General features: G+C 41.9%; 1 protein-coding gene across 6 annotated transcripts in view; it reads left to right on the plus strand.

Moving 5' to 3' along the window:
- The window catches only part of FRY (FRY microtubule binding protein), a 446,915-nt gene that overhangs the window by 143,774 nt on the left and 289,866 nt on the right, over positions 1-13,275 (plus strand). The window lies entirely within an intron of this gene.

The following is a 13,275-nucleotide window of genomic DNA, read 5'->3' on the forward strand; positions in this document are numbered from 1 at the left end:
CAAGATGCTAGTTTGGGATTTATAGTGGGTTCCATGTGAGGGGAAGAGCCTTTGGATAGCAGATATGTTCGTGAACTGTCCATCTCTTACCTTTCTAATATCCCCTAGTGCTCCCTTACCCTCAGCCCTCCAACCTGGTGTCTTTCTACACCACATAAAAATTTGATATCACAGTTAAAAAAAAAAAAAAAACTCACTTCCCATCTTCTCAAACAGTTAATCACTTTGTCATTTCTTGACCTGGTATATTTATTCATTCACCCCAGAAATATTCAACAAATACATTGGGTACTATGCTTAGTCCCAGGAATCCAAAGGTATATAGGTCATGAACCCAGAAAAGCCCCACAATTCTAAGAGAAATGATGAGAAAGTTTCCCAAAAAAGAAGGCTTGCCTCCAAGTGTGAAAGTTATTTGACTTTATGGATGCTTGTTTACATCTCTTTTGAAGTGTTCCAGAGTACAAGTGACACAAAGATGTTTTGAAGACCTATTCTTTTTTTTAATCTCATCAGTACAGTCTTTGTTTACTTAAAATATTAAACAATTCCAAAGAATTCTGTCAGCCATTATGGGACCTTATGCTTTTTAGTAAATACAATAGCTCAAAGGCCTTGTACTGTAAAGCAGAATCACCAGAAATCCCCTTTTCCAGTCCATTGAATCTTTGATTATGAAGCATGCAAAGCCTAAAACAGCATGGCATAGGAAAGATAATTTGGCCAAAATAGAACATGAAACAGCATATGGGTCATAACTTGAGAAAATCTGGATATAAGCATGTGAACATATATTTTTTTCCTCTTACAACATAGGTGCCAAAGGAGGGAAAACAATACATTGGACTGTATCCAATTAGAATAAAAATTATAGGAGGAAAACAAAGGCCACAATTTTGATTTCTCAGAGATTAAGTCTAGGGGGAGGGGTGAAGGTGATGGTGTCCCAAAGAGACAACATCTGGGGAGGTGCTGAACCATTCTCAAATCAGTATCTCCAGTCACATCTGAGTGGTCTTCTCTGAGCTAGACTATATTTATTTCGAAGAATAATAATAAAATATGTCCATTTAAATTCTGTGATGTCTAGGGCACCTGGGTGACTCAGTGGGTTAAAGCCTCTGCTTTCGGCTCAGGTCATGATCCCAGGGCCCTGGGATCAAACCCCGTATTGGGCTCTCTGCTCATCAGGGAGCCTGCTTCCCTTCCTCTCTCTCTTCCTGCCTCTCTGCCTACTTGTGATCTCTCTACCTACTTGTGATTTCAATTATTTTCCCACAGGTTGTGCTCTTTTCTATAGCGATGTTTAATATGCTTGTCACAAGAAGGAAATACTTTCTTTTAGGTTCATTACCTGGACAGTGATAAATAGATGATGTGGAAACTAACCTAACACGATAAAGTAAATTCTGGAATGTAAATTACCCTCTCTCTGTGGCATTCTGTTTGCAACTCAATTATTGCCTATTTTTACTGATTTTCCCAGTCCTTAGTGTTTTAGTGTTAATGGGAAAGAATGTTGTAATCTCAGACTCAGCTCCAACCAAAAAAAAAAAAAAAAACAAAAAACAAAAAAAACTACATACTATATCATTTGGCTAATAGTTTTTAACTTGAATTTTCTGCATCTGGGTTAGATTACTGTTACTTCTAGAATATCCAGAATATTACTGGATAGAAATAAAAGGCCTGCCGCTGTAATGGAGCAGTGTAGGTCATAAAAGATAATAGTATTTGTATAGCGCACCACATATTCACATGCATTGCCTTATTTAATTATCAAGCTAAGAATCAGAGTCAGGGGGATGCCCGGATGGCTCAGAGGGTTAAGCCTCTGCCTTCAGCACAGGTCATGATCTCAGGGTCCTGGGATCGAGCCCCGCATCAGGCTCTCTGCTTAGTGAGAGCCTGCTTCCTCCTCTCTCTCTCTACCTGCCTCTCTGCCTACTTGTGATCTCTATCAAATAAATAAATAAAATCTTTAAAAAAAAAAAAAGTTAAAGAATCAGTCAGCTACTATCACTGTTCCTAATTTACAGTTGGAAAAAAAAAAAACAACACTTTGAGAGATTATGTCATTTATAAAGAAACACAGTTGTAAATGGCAGCTCTGAGTTCACTTTTTTTTTTTTTTTAAGATTTTATTTATTTATTTGACAGAGAGAAATCACAAGTAGATGGAGAGGCAGGCAGAGAGAGAGAGGGAAGCAGGCTCTCTGCTGAGCAGAGAGCCCGATGCGGGACTCGATCCCAGGACTCTGAGATCATGATCTGAGCCGAAGGCAGCGGCTTAACCCACTGAGCCACCCAGGCGCCCCACTTTTTTTTTTTTTTTTAAGATTTTATTTATTTGACAGAGAGAGAGAAATCACAAGTAGGCAGAGAGAGAATGGGGAGGAAGCAGGCTCCTGCAGAGCAGAAAGCCCGACATGGGGCTCGATCCCAGGACCCTGGAGAAGTAGGCTCCCCACTGAACTGGGAGCCTGATGCAGGGCTCCATCCCAGAACCCTGGGATCATGACCCGAGCCAAAGGCAGATGCTTAACCGACTGGGCCACCCAGGCTCCCCTCTAAGTCTCTTTCATAGTTCCTTTCTCTTCTTCTGTTTGTGCTACCTTCTGCATAATTTCTTCAGATACATCTTTCAGTTCACCAGTTCTTCTAGTTGTGTTGAATTTATTGCTAAATCTGTTCATTTCTAACTTCAGTTATTATAGTCTTTATTTCTAAAATATATTTCTCTGCCCAATGTATTTGAAGTCTTTTAATGTTTCTGGTTCCCTGAACACATTTTCAAACCTGTCTTGTATTTATTTAAATATACCAAATATAGCGCACCTGGATGGTTCAGTTAGTTAAGTGTGTGACTTCAACTCAAGTGATGATTCCAGGGTCCTGGAATCAAGTCCCACGTTGGGCTCCCTACTGAGCAGGGAGTCTGCTTCTCCCTTTGCTCCTCCTCCCACTTAGTCCCTCAATCAATCTCTCTCTCTCTTTCAAATAAATAAATAAGATCTTTTTAAAGAGCATAGTAAATACAGTTATTTTGAAGTCTGTATTTACTAATTCCACTATCTGAAATCCTTGGGGATTTTGCTGTCTGTTGTTTCTGCGAATTGTTTTTTTTTTTTTTTTTAAGATTTTATTTATTTGACAGAGATCACAAGTAGGCAGAGAGAGAGGAAGGGACGCAGGCTCCCTGCTGAGCAGAGAGCCCAATATGGGGCTCCATCCCAGGACCCTGGGATCATGACCTGAGCCAAACGCAGAGGCTTTAACCCACTGAGCCCCCCAGGCACCCCTCTGCTAATTGTTCTTTATAATGCCTTGTTTTCTTGTATATTTAGCAAGTTAACTAGTTAGGTTTTTTTGTTTTTTTGTTTGTTTGTTTTTTAACCGTGAACTACTTATTTTTTTTGGAATTTTATGTGTGACAATTCTTTGAACCCAAGACAAAGATGTATTCCTTTAGAGAGGTTTGGCACTTCTTCCCCCCGCCCCCCAGTTTTTATTATTGAAGTATAGTGGACATAGAATGTTACATTAGTTTCAGGTGTACAACATACTGATTCTCAATAATTCTATACATTGTGCAATCTCACCAAAATGTAGTCACTATTGTCACTATGCAGCATTATTACAGTGTCATTGACTATATTCACTATGCTGTACTTCCCATCTCTGTGACTTACTTATTTTATAACTGGAAGTTTGTATCTCTTAATCCTCCTTCACCTATTTTGCCCATTTCCTTACCTCCCTCCCCTGGCAGCCATCAGTTTGTTCTCTGTATTTATGAGTCTGTTTCTGTTTGTTTGTTGTTGTTGTTTAGATTCTACATATAAGTGAAATCATATGCTATTTGTCATTCTCTTCCTTTACTTAGCATAATACTACTAGGTCCGTAGTACATAATAATACTAGGTCCATCCATGTTGTCAGAAATGACAAGATCTCATTCATTTTTGTGTAAGTAACATTCCATTGTATATAAACCTCACCTTCTTTATTCATCATGTATCAGTGGGCACTTGCATTGCTTCTATATCTTGGCTATTGTAAATGATGCTGCAGTACACATAGGGGTACAGACATCTTTTCAAATTAGTCTTTTTATTCTCTTTGGGTAAATACCCAGGAGTAGAATTACTGGATCATATGATAATTCTATTTTTTAATTTTTTTAGAAATATCCACAGTGGTTATACTCATTTATATTCCCACTAACAGTGCATGAGAGTCCCATTTCCTCCATGTCCTCACCAATACTTGTTATTTCTTATCTTTTTGATACTAGCCATTCTGACAGATGTGAGATGATATCTCATTGTGGTTTTAATTTTGATTTCCATGATGATTAGTGATGTTGAGTACCTGCAAATGATTTATCTGCTAAGGGGTTAATATCCAAAATCTATTTAAAAAGTTACACAATTCAACACCAAAAGAAAAAAACAAATAATCTGATTTTAAAAATGGACAAAGGACCTGAATAGACATTTTTCAAAGAAGACATACAAATGGCATTGATTTCTCCCAGAATACTACCTGAGACAACGACCACTCAAGTATCTCTCAAAATCAAATTTTTGGCCTGAAATATTTTAGATCACCTAAGCAGTGGGAAATTCAGCTTCAAACTAACATGACAACCAGCATGTGCATCAAAAATTTTTACAGTGATTCTTTCTTCTCTGCTTAATGCCTAGATTTGCAAACATAGTATTTTTTTTTTTTTTTTTGGGCATCCCCCTGTTGGTATAGAGGTGGGTGTCATTTTCCATTCACATACAGTGAGTACATAGCCCTTTGCAGTCTCAAGTTTATGTTGGAAATGAGCTCATATTAGACTCCTCCACATACAGGGGCACAGTCTGGGCTTTTTGCCTGCCCCCTGTGTGGTCATGAAAATCAAAGCTAAAGTTTATGCAGTCTAGCAAGTGCCCCCAGAGAGAAAGTCAACCACAATGTTCTGTTTAACACAGAGTTCCTTCATTTAGGTTTTAGGTCCAAGAATTTAAATAATTGATCCAGAATACTTAATTTGTTTCCAAGAGGAGGAGAAGTTCTCTACATTACCCAAAGCAGAAGCCCCTCCCCATGTTTTTACCAATTCAGTCTTTTGTTTCAAATTTGGTCCAAATGCAGTAAAATTGGCAACTTGAGAGGAAAAAAAATTGATCCAATGAAAATCAAGAGAATATAGTTAAGCAAGCAACTAAGTGGTTTCTTTTCAGAGAGCACATGGTCCATGCACCTGTGCTGGCTCTGAATTCACTGTGCAATAACTTCCCAGCGGGGATGGCAGCTGCACTGGCCTGTCCCTGGAGGAGCTTCAGACCTGCAGGCTCACTTGGTAGAAAACACTGCTGCTCCGTAGGTAGGTAGGTAGTGCTCTCTGTCTCTGGCTTAGTAGTGTCCAGAACTGGAAGTCGTGCACACTAGAAGGACAGGAGCTCTACTCAGGGTAGAGCTGAGTCAGCGGGGGTGGGGGGATGTAGACGGGGCAGTGATGAGGATACTCTTTGGGATATAGTGGAGTATTATTCCAGAGAAGGCAAAGAACAAAGGGCGATGTCTGCCAGCAGGCGTTCTCCCCAGAAAACAAGAAACATAGATCTGGGTTAACAGGCTTCTCTGCCGTTCCCTCGGCTCTTGACAGCATGTCCTTTCACCTCAACCCTAGTGTTCCAGCCACGGTTTCCACCCCCTCGTGGATGCGGCTTTATCCACTCAACCCACTGCTCCTCCTCTGCTCTCCTTCCCCAGCCTGATATCATTTATCAAGCAGAAAAATCTTTCTCTATAAATAGGCATCCAAAGCTTTCTCTGCAGAGCGGTTTTCATGGCCTTTGGAGCAAGACAAAGAAAGACCTATTTGGAGCTGTGGGTTCAGGCAGTGGTTCTGAGATTTTTCAGGATTTCTTGGACCAGTTAAATGTTCAGAAAATTAAAAGCATTTACAAAGAGTTTGTTTACTTTTTAGTTTTCTAAATAAGAATATGTATATTTAAAACTACCTCAAATCATTTTCTGCTATTGTATGAGTTTCCTGCCTAAGAAACACCCCCAATGTTGGGGGCTTATGACAGCATACATTTATTATTGTCATGTTTCTCTGGCCCCTCCTCTCTGGACCTGCTTGCCTGGGGCTGGATGGCCAGGATGCTCTGATTCACAGGGTTGGACTGAGGAGAGAGGGCCTCTCTCCATACGGTCTTTAATCCCCAGCGGCCAGCCAGGGCATGTTCACGTGATGGTCGAAGGGTTCTCACAGCAAAAGAGAAAGGCCCAGTGCCCAAGTCCCATTGCTCATAGCAAGTCACAGGGGTAAGCCCAGATTCAGAGGGTGGAGACAAAATAGATTCCTGCTCTTGGAGGAGCTGCTAAGTTACATTGCAAAGGCACTAACAAACAGGGAAGAAAGAAAGAATGGGAAGTATTTATGACCATGTAGGCTGCAACCTACCTTCATTATAATCATTTCATTAAAAAAAAAAAAAAAGAACACCTCACCAAAAAAAGCTAGAATAGAAGTTCTTCAAGTGTAAAATATTTAGCTTTATGAGAAAACTCACTACATTGTCCTATTATTATTATTATTACTCCTGCCACCGTGAATGTCATTCTGTCAGCATTCTTCTAGAGAATAGTGTCTGGGACTGCAATATTGGGAAGCCAAATTTAGCAGCATTGATGAAGTCCCAGAACCTAAGTCAGGTTCGGTGGGGTGAGGAGGTTCGGAGCCGACGACTAAAGAAAGAATTCTTAAGACGTCATTGGTGCAAAATGGTGGTTTATTAAAGCACGGGGACAGGGCCCGTGGGCAGGCAGAGATGCAGCTGCCGCCCCGGGTTGTGAGGGGTGGTTGGTTATGTACCCTGCTGTTGGGGGAAGGTGAGGGGAAGGGAGGTTTCAGTGGAGTTTTCATATGTTAAAGAGGGCCTACAAGGTGCCAGGATGTTCCGGGCCTGCCGGAGGCCTTGCCCTTGCTGCTGGATCAATGTTGTCTTTAGACCAGTCATTAACATTAAGATAGTTGGGAGACTTTTTGGTGGGGTGTCACAATCCTGCTATCAATCGTCTTTGTTAGTGAGATTTAGAACATTTGTAAGCCAAGGGAGACTCCTGTCTAGCAGGATTGTGAGTTCTGCAAGTTAACTATTTGCTTATTGTTCATGGCAGTCAGGGCTGCCTGAGGGATGTTACACATATGGAGGGGAGCGGATGAAGGGGGGGTGCAAGGCGCCAGCTTTTGCTTTGTCCTCAGCCAGCCTCCTGCTCCCTCATCATTCCCCCCTGAACAATTTTGACCCTTAAATCTTTAAGGTGGTTGAAGGTGGAAGGTCTCATCTTCTGTAACTTCTTCCTGCTGAATAGGGGCGTAGAGCTGTCCCTACCTGCTCGGGTCAATATTGATCAGGGTAGGAACGTATAGGGGAGTTACGAAAGGTGGAGGCAGCTGAATCCAGCGCTGACAGTGAGGAGGCGTCCTCGCGCGCGATAAGGATCGTCTGTCGTGGTGTAGTCATTGTAGCAATGGAGTCTCGGCACCAAGTAGAGAAACATGTAACAAAGCAACATATTAAGGTTAATAAGGCGATAAGAATGAGAAGCCCGAAAAGGAGATTCGGCCATAGTCCTCCTTCAAACCAGGAACTTAACCATTCACTGAGAGAGTGAGAGAAGGATCTTGTAGGGCCTTAATTTGGGTATTCATATCTTTTATTAGTCATGTGACATTTTTGTGATAGTCTGGGATGTACACACAACATTCTGTCTTGATAATTGCACATGTGCCACCCTGGGCTGCTGTCAGGACATCTAAGGCCATCCTATTTTGTAGGACTGCCTTGCATATCTGTGACACTTCTGTATTAAGCCGGGAGATGCCATTTAGTGAATCATTGAGTGCCTTTGTAGTATATTTATTAAGGGCTTCTACATACCACATGACATCCTCTAGTCCCGCAGATGGAACAAAAATGGATGCTAAGTGATCATACCATTTAAAAACAGATTGTGTCCATCTTTGTTTCAAGTTGGGGAGATTAGCTGGAGTGGTGATGGTTTTAGTAATGTGCCCATGAATCCAGGCAAATCCTAAAGTACAGCGACCTATCCACCCGGGAGGAAGCCAGAACCACAGGTTAGTTCCACATATCCAGTGGGTTCTGTTTGGAGCTGGCCATCTGATGCCAGGTCACCTTGCCCAATCAGTAGCAAAACATTCAGTAGCCTGGAGTACTATTATTTGGGAACACATTTCTAATGATAGCCATCCTCGATACTGTGTGTTATTTGTCCAAGTATCCTATGTATGATTCTTTTGTTCCCAGCATAAAATTGCCTTCTGACTGAGCCGTCCAATTGTGGGTGTAAGCCACAGATATGTATCCCAGATCTGACATATGCCATCTTCAGTATAGCGATAAGGAGGGTTTTATAACTTAGGCTCATATTTGATTGGGGAGTTATGGCTTCCCCTTTCCTTCCAAATAGCTCCATGGGCATGTAGTACCAGGAAAGCATATTTGGAGTCAGTATAAATGTTAATTCTTAGGCTTTGGCAATTGCAAAGTGCTAGTGAGCACTATGGCACACCTAGCTTTTCTTATTTTTTCTATGAAAACTACTGTCATCAGAAAACTAACTTTCATATTTTTAACAGGGGTATCTTAAATCTGGCCAAATAGAGTAAGCAAGATCAATAACCTTTGAACATTTTTGCTCTATAGAGAAAGGAGTACAGGTCAGGTTCAGGCATACAGGTAACTAGGTTTAAAGTCTGACAAATTTTACGTATTATTTCTGGCATATCTGTAAGTATAGTCCAATATTTAATTAGTTGGCCTACATCATCCATTGGTGGCCTTTGGCTTCTAAGACAAATCTGGACCTGATGTGACATCATTACAGTCAAGGACTGTCCCATAGTGAGCTTTGAGGCTCTTTTATAGGAGGCTGTTTCATGCTTAGCTAAAGCATCTGTTTGCAATTGCACCTCAACAGAGGTGACTTCTAGGATAAATATGACTAAGGGATTAAACCAATAAGAAGACCTTTGAATGGTCCAGCCTTAAAAATATCCTGATTACAGAGGATCATTGTCAAGTGGGAGAAAACTTGTCAAGAGATAAGGGGAGTCCCCCATGCATCATACAATCCACTCATAAAGAAAGTGGGGTCATCCATTATCTCCACAAGTCCATAGTTAATCCTATGGAGTGCGGTATGCTGGCTTTTAAACAATTTCATTATTCCAGTTGTTTCATCATGTGCCGTGGGGTCTGCTAATATCCCCACAAAATAATAAGATCAACTAAAGAAGCTATTGTCCATCTTCTCTGAAGTTTACCTCAAATTGTTTAGCTTAGGTAAACAACATTTAAAGACAATCAAATCTAGAATTTAACATTCATAAAGGCGTGTTACTAAAACATAATTTTTCTCTCTAAAATAACCCTCATTTTCAGAGATAGCCAAATCAGGACTAATTCACTTGTGAAACAAGTCCAGTTTTAACAAACTTGGCCTAATTATTTACATAAGCTCAGCAAGAACAGTGAGTGTGATCAATAGATCTTTTAGAATCTGCTTTGCTGGGACTTTGTATAAGGAATCTCTAGGTTGAACTTTTAGTAGCCTCTCCGGGCCAGAAGCCAAGCCCTGTACTTGCCATCAGGCTTGCCTGCAATACCTTTGGGTGAATTCCTCTTCCTGAGACTGCACCTACCAAGGAGTGACATTCTTTACTCATCTGGTGGGGCTGCTGGGAACTCTGTAAGCAAGGTATCAGGCCAACAGTCCCAAGGGGCTTTATGGCTCCAGGTTTCATAAAGTCAACCTTAGTTCCTTAAAGCTGTCTGGTCATATCTGAGTCTTTTCAAATATGACATCCCAGTCAAAGCCTTGGTAAAATAACCCGTGTTTCCAATTCTTTCCTGTTACAAGGAGAACAGATTCTTATTGAACTTATGCAAATGACTGATTGCCACGGAAGAAAGAATACTTACTAAGACCTTTTGGTTTCAGAGGGTTCAGATAGAGGAAAAAAATTTGAATGCTTTGATTTGTTCGCAAATCAATACTTTTACATCTCTGTAAGTTACAGATAACTAGGAGGGAGTATCCCTAGTCTGTAAGAGCAAACAGTAGAGAGAACCAGCAATGTTTAAAGTAAGACAAAACATTAAGAGACACAACATTATAATCTTTTAGTTCATTTAGTCCCATGTTACTAATTCTGGTGAATGCGGCTTTAGTCAGTTCTGGAAATTCTTACCCATTTCAGTTTTAGGATTTTCAAGCATATCAAATATCTGTATTTGTCCTGAAAGTCCTTTTGAACAGAGACAATTTCAGTCTTGTACCAATGTACCTTTAAAAGCCATTCATTTCAATCTTAATCCATTCTTGACCATAGCTAAAATTCCTTTTCTGAAGATTTCCCTTCACAAACCTTCTACAACTTTCCTTTGCATTCAGGTTTTGTCCCAAGCCATTTCCTTCCAAACAACCATCTCATTTAGGACAAAATTACCTTCCTTTACCTTCAACAAAATGTATTCCCATTCCTTAAATCTTTCTTACATATCTCCTACTTTCCTACATACAGTTTCCCTTTATTTCCATCAGTCTTAGTTACACTAAGCAGAACTTCGTAATCTTAGAAACACCTTTAGTTATTAACCAATTGTGAACTGTTGCAACAGAATTCTTCAGGTAGCAATTTATGAATCAGTTAAGTGGAAAACAAGCTTACCAGCAGACTTAAATACTCTTAGTTTCTTTGCAGTAAGAAGTCAAAAAGCACAAACCTACATCCAGTAATTAACGACTTAGCATTTTATCCTGTTTGGTTAAGATACAGATGTCCACAATTTAATTCCATTTGTCATCCAAGCAAAACTTTAAAACTTTCAGGTTACCAAAGACTTTGAAAGCTACTTCAGCAATTACCCATTAGAACTTTGAGACAGACAATTAACCATCAGTTTAGTCATTTCTTTGCTAACAAATTTTAACAAGTAACATAAGCTTATTTGACCTTCAGTAAACTTCGATAGAATAAAGCTTCACATTTACTGCTGTTAACTTCAAAGATGCATCTAAATTAAACCAACAACTTAACTTAGTTCAATACTGATTTACGTTCCACCTGGGCCCACTCCACTTTGAATGTTTACCTGAGACATGCGTGGGAAGATCTGGAGTGGGGAGGTGTTCTTCTTGCTCCTTGACAGTGAAGAGAGAAGGAGCCGTGGTGCATGATCTAGAGGCTAGTCATGCAGGCTGCACGCACCTTGGTGCAGAAACAGAAGGGGAAAACAGAGGAAACAAAGTGCTGCCAGGAGGCAGAGAAGGGATTCCCAGTTTCAGAGCTCATAAGCCCCAACAGAGGAGCAGACGCCATGCTTTCCCACCAGCAAGTGGGGAGGGGTTAGGCAGTCCAAGTCAGGCCAGAGAACACAGGGAAACTTCCCCGAAACAAAGAGAGTTTCGGCAGCTGCTTGGGAATATTCCTTATGGTCTCTGTCTCGAGTTAGACCAACCCCAGTTGGCTCCAGTTATAGCCATTAACACGGGAAGTGAGTGAGGGAGAAGCCCCCACATCTATTAGGAGAAACAGAAAGAAATAAAGCCAGAGTCCCCTTTGCTAGGGATGACCCAGCAACCTGGGTTTACTAGAAGAAGGCTTATTTACGTAATTACCATCCAATATGTCAGGAGAAAGTTTACTAGCTGACTCATTTGGGCAAACACATTCCGCAAAAGCCCCTTAGTCTGGGGTCCTGGTGCAGAGCAATAAAGGCCTAGGTATGAGCAGTGAAGGTATCCTAGGTTCATTTGCCCTGTTTCCTGCAGAGATCTAACTGATAGATCCCACTGAGGCCATGCAGTGTTACAGGAGCTCAGTCCTTTCCTAAGTTTTGCAATCCAAATTATTTCCAGTGGGTTAAAAGGCACCCCAAGGTAGAGTCCTTGGGAACTGAAGAAGCCTACTGAGGCCATGCTTCCAGAAAAGTAAAGAAGGTCCATTACCAAATCCCCCCTGACTCCTGGGTAGCGTCCCACGCAGGATATGTCAGAGGTTCCTGTGTCAAAAGCGACCGGAGGCGTCCCTCAACAAAAATCGCTATTGATCACCGTTTTGCCTTCCCTGGGAAGGCATTCCTGCCGTTAAAGGCCCTGGAAGGGGTGCCGGCGTCCCTCCGCTTCCCCATCGCATCCTAGGCTGCCGATGGGTGCCCGGTGAATGGACTAGGAAATTGTGCCATGCCAAGCCATTGTCTATCCTGAAGACTGCATACTGTTTTGCCATATTAACCCATGGAAGTACTAGAAAAGTTTGGCAAGGGGAAATTACCCAATTTCATAGCTTTAGGCGGTTTGCAGAAGACACTGACGAGAAACAGTAAAGATTGAAATCCATCATGGTCTATGCGACATTCCAACACATGTGGTCCTTACAGCCAACTTCCCTAGGAAACGGTCCCCAGTTGCGTTTTAATTCAATTGGGTACTGGTTTCGGCCGGCTCCCAGTGGAGGTCTCGCGGCCAGAAGTGGCTAGACCGGGCATGTGGAGGGGATCACATTAGATCAATCAGGAGGAAACCTCACACGGGAGTCTTAAGATTGGCAGCCGTCCTGGTGACTTAGGTGGCTGTCCCGTGCCCAAGAGAGACAACCTTCTATAAGAACAGGAATAGAGTGAGGCCATCAAGTTTCTGGGTCTTATTGCCATTCCGGCCAGGGTACTAGCTTACAGCCAAAAGGCAGACGTTCTCCTCCCCGTAGAGTAGCCACGGGCTAGAGGATTACAGCCTGAGCAATTGACATGCAAGCGTTCCAATAAGACCATACTCCTTGAAAAAGCCCTGGAATGAGAGTACAGGAAAAGGAGAGAAAGTACTCACCAATTTTGCACCGAAGCTCAGAGTCCAAATGTAAAGACTCACAAATCTCCTGGCTGGCTCGCCAAAAATGATGAAGTCCCAGAACCTAAGTCAGGTTCGGTGGGGTGAGGAGGTTCGGAGCCGACGACTAAAGAAAGAATTCTTAAGACGTCATTGGTGCAAAATGGTGGTTTATTAAAGCACGGGGACAGGGCCCGTGGGCAGGCAGAGATGCAGCTGCCGCCCCGGGTTGTGAGGGGTGGTTGGTTATGTACCCTGCTGTTGGGGGAAGGTGAGGGGAAGGGAGGTTTCAGTGGAGTTTTCATATGTTAAAGAGGGCCTACAAGGTGCCAGGATGTTCCGGGCCTGCCGGAG

The sequence above is a fragment of the Mustela nivalis genome (assembly GCF_964662115.1).
Source record: "Mustela nivalis genome assembly, chromosome: 15".
NCBI lineage: Eukaryota > Metazoa > Chordata > Mammalia > Carnivora > Mustelidae > Mustela > Mustela nivalis.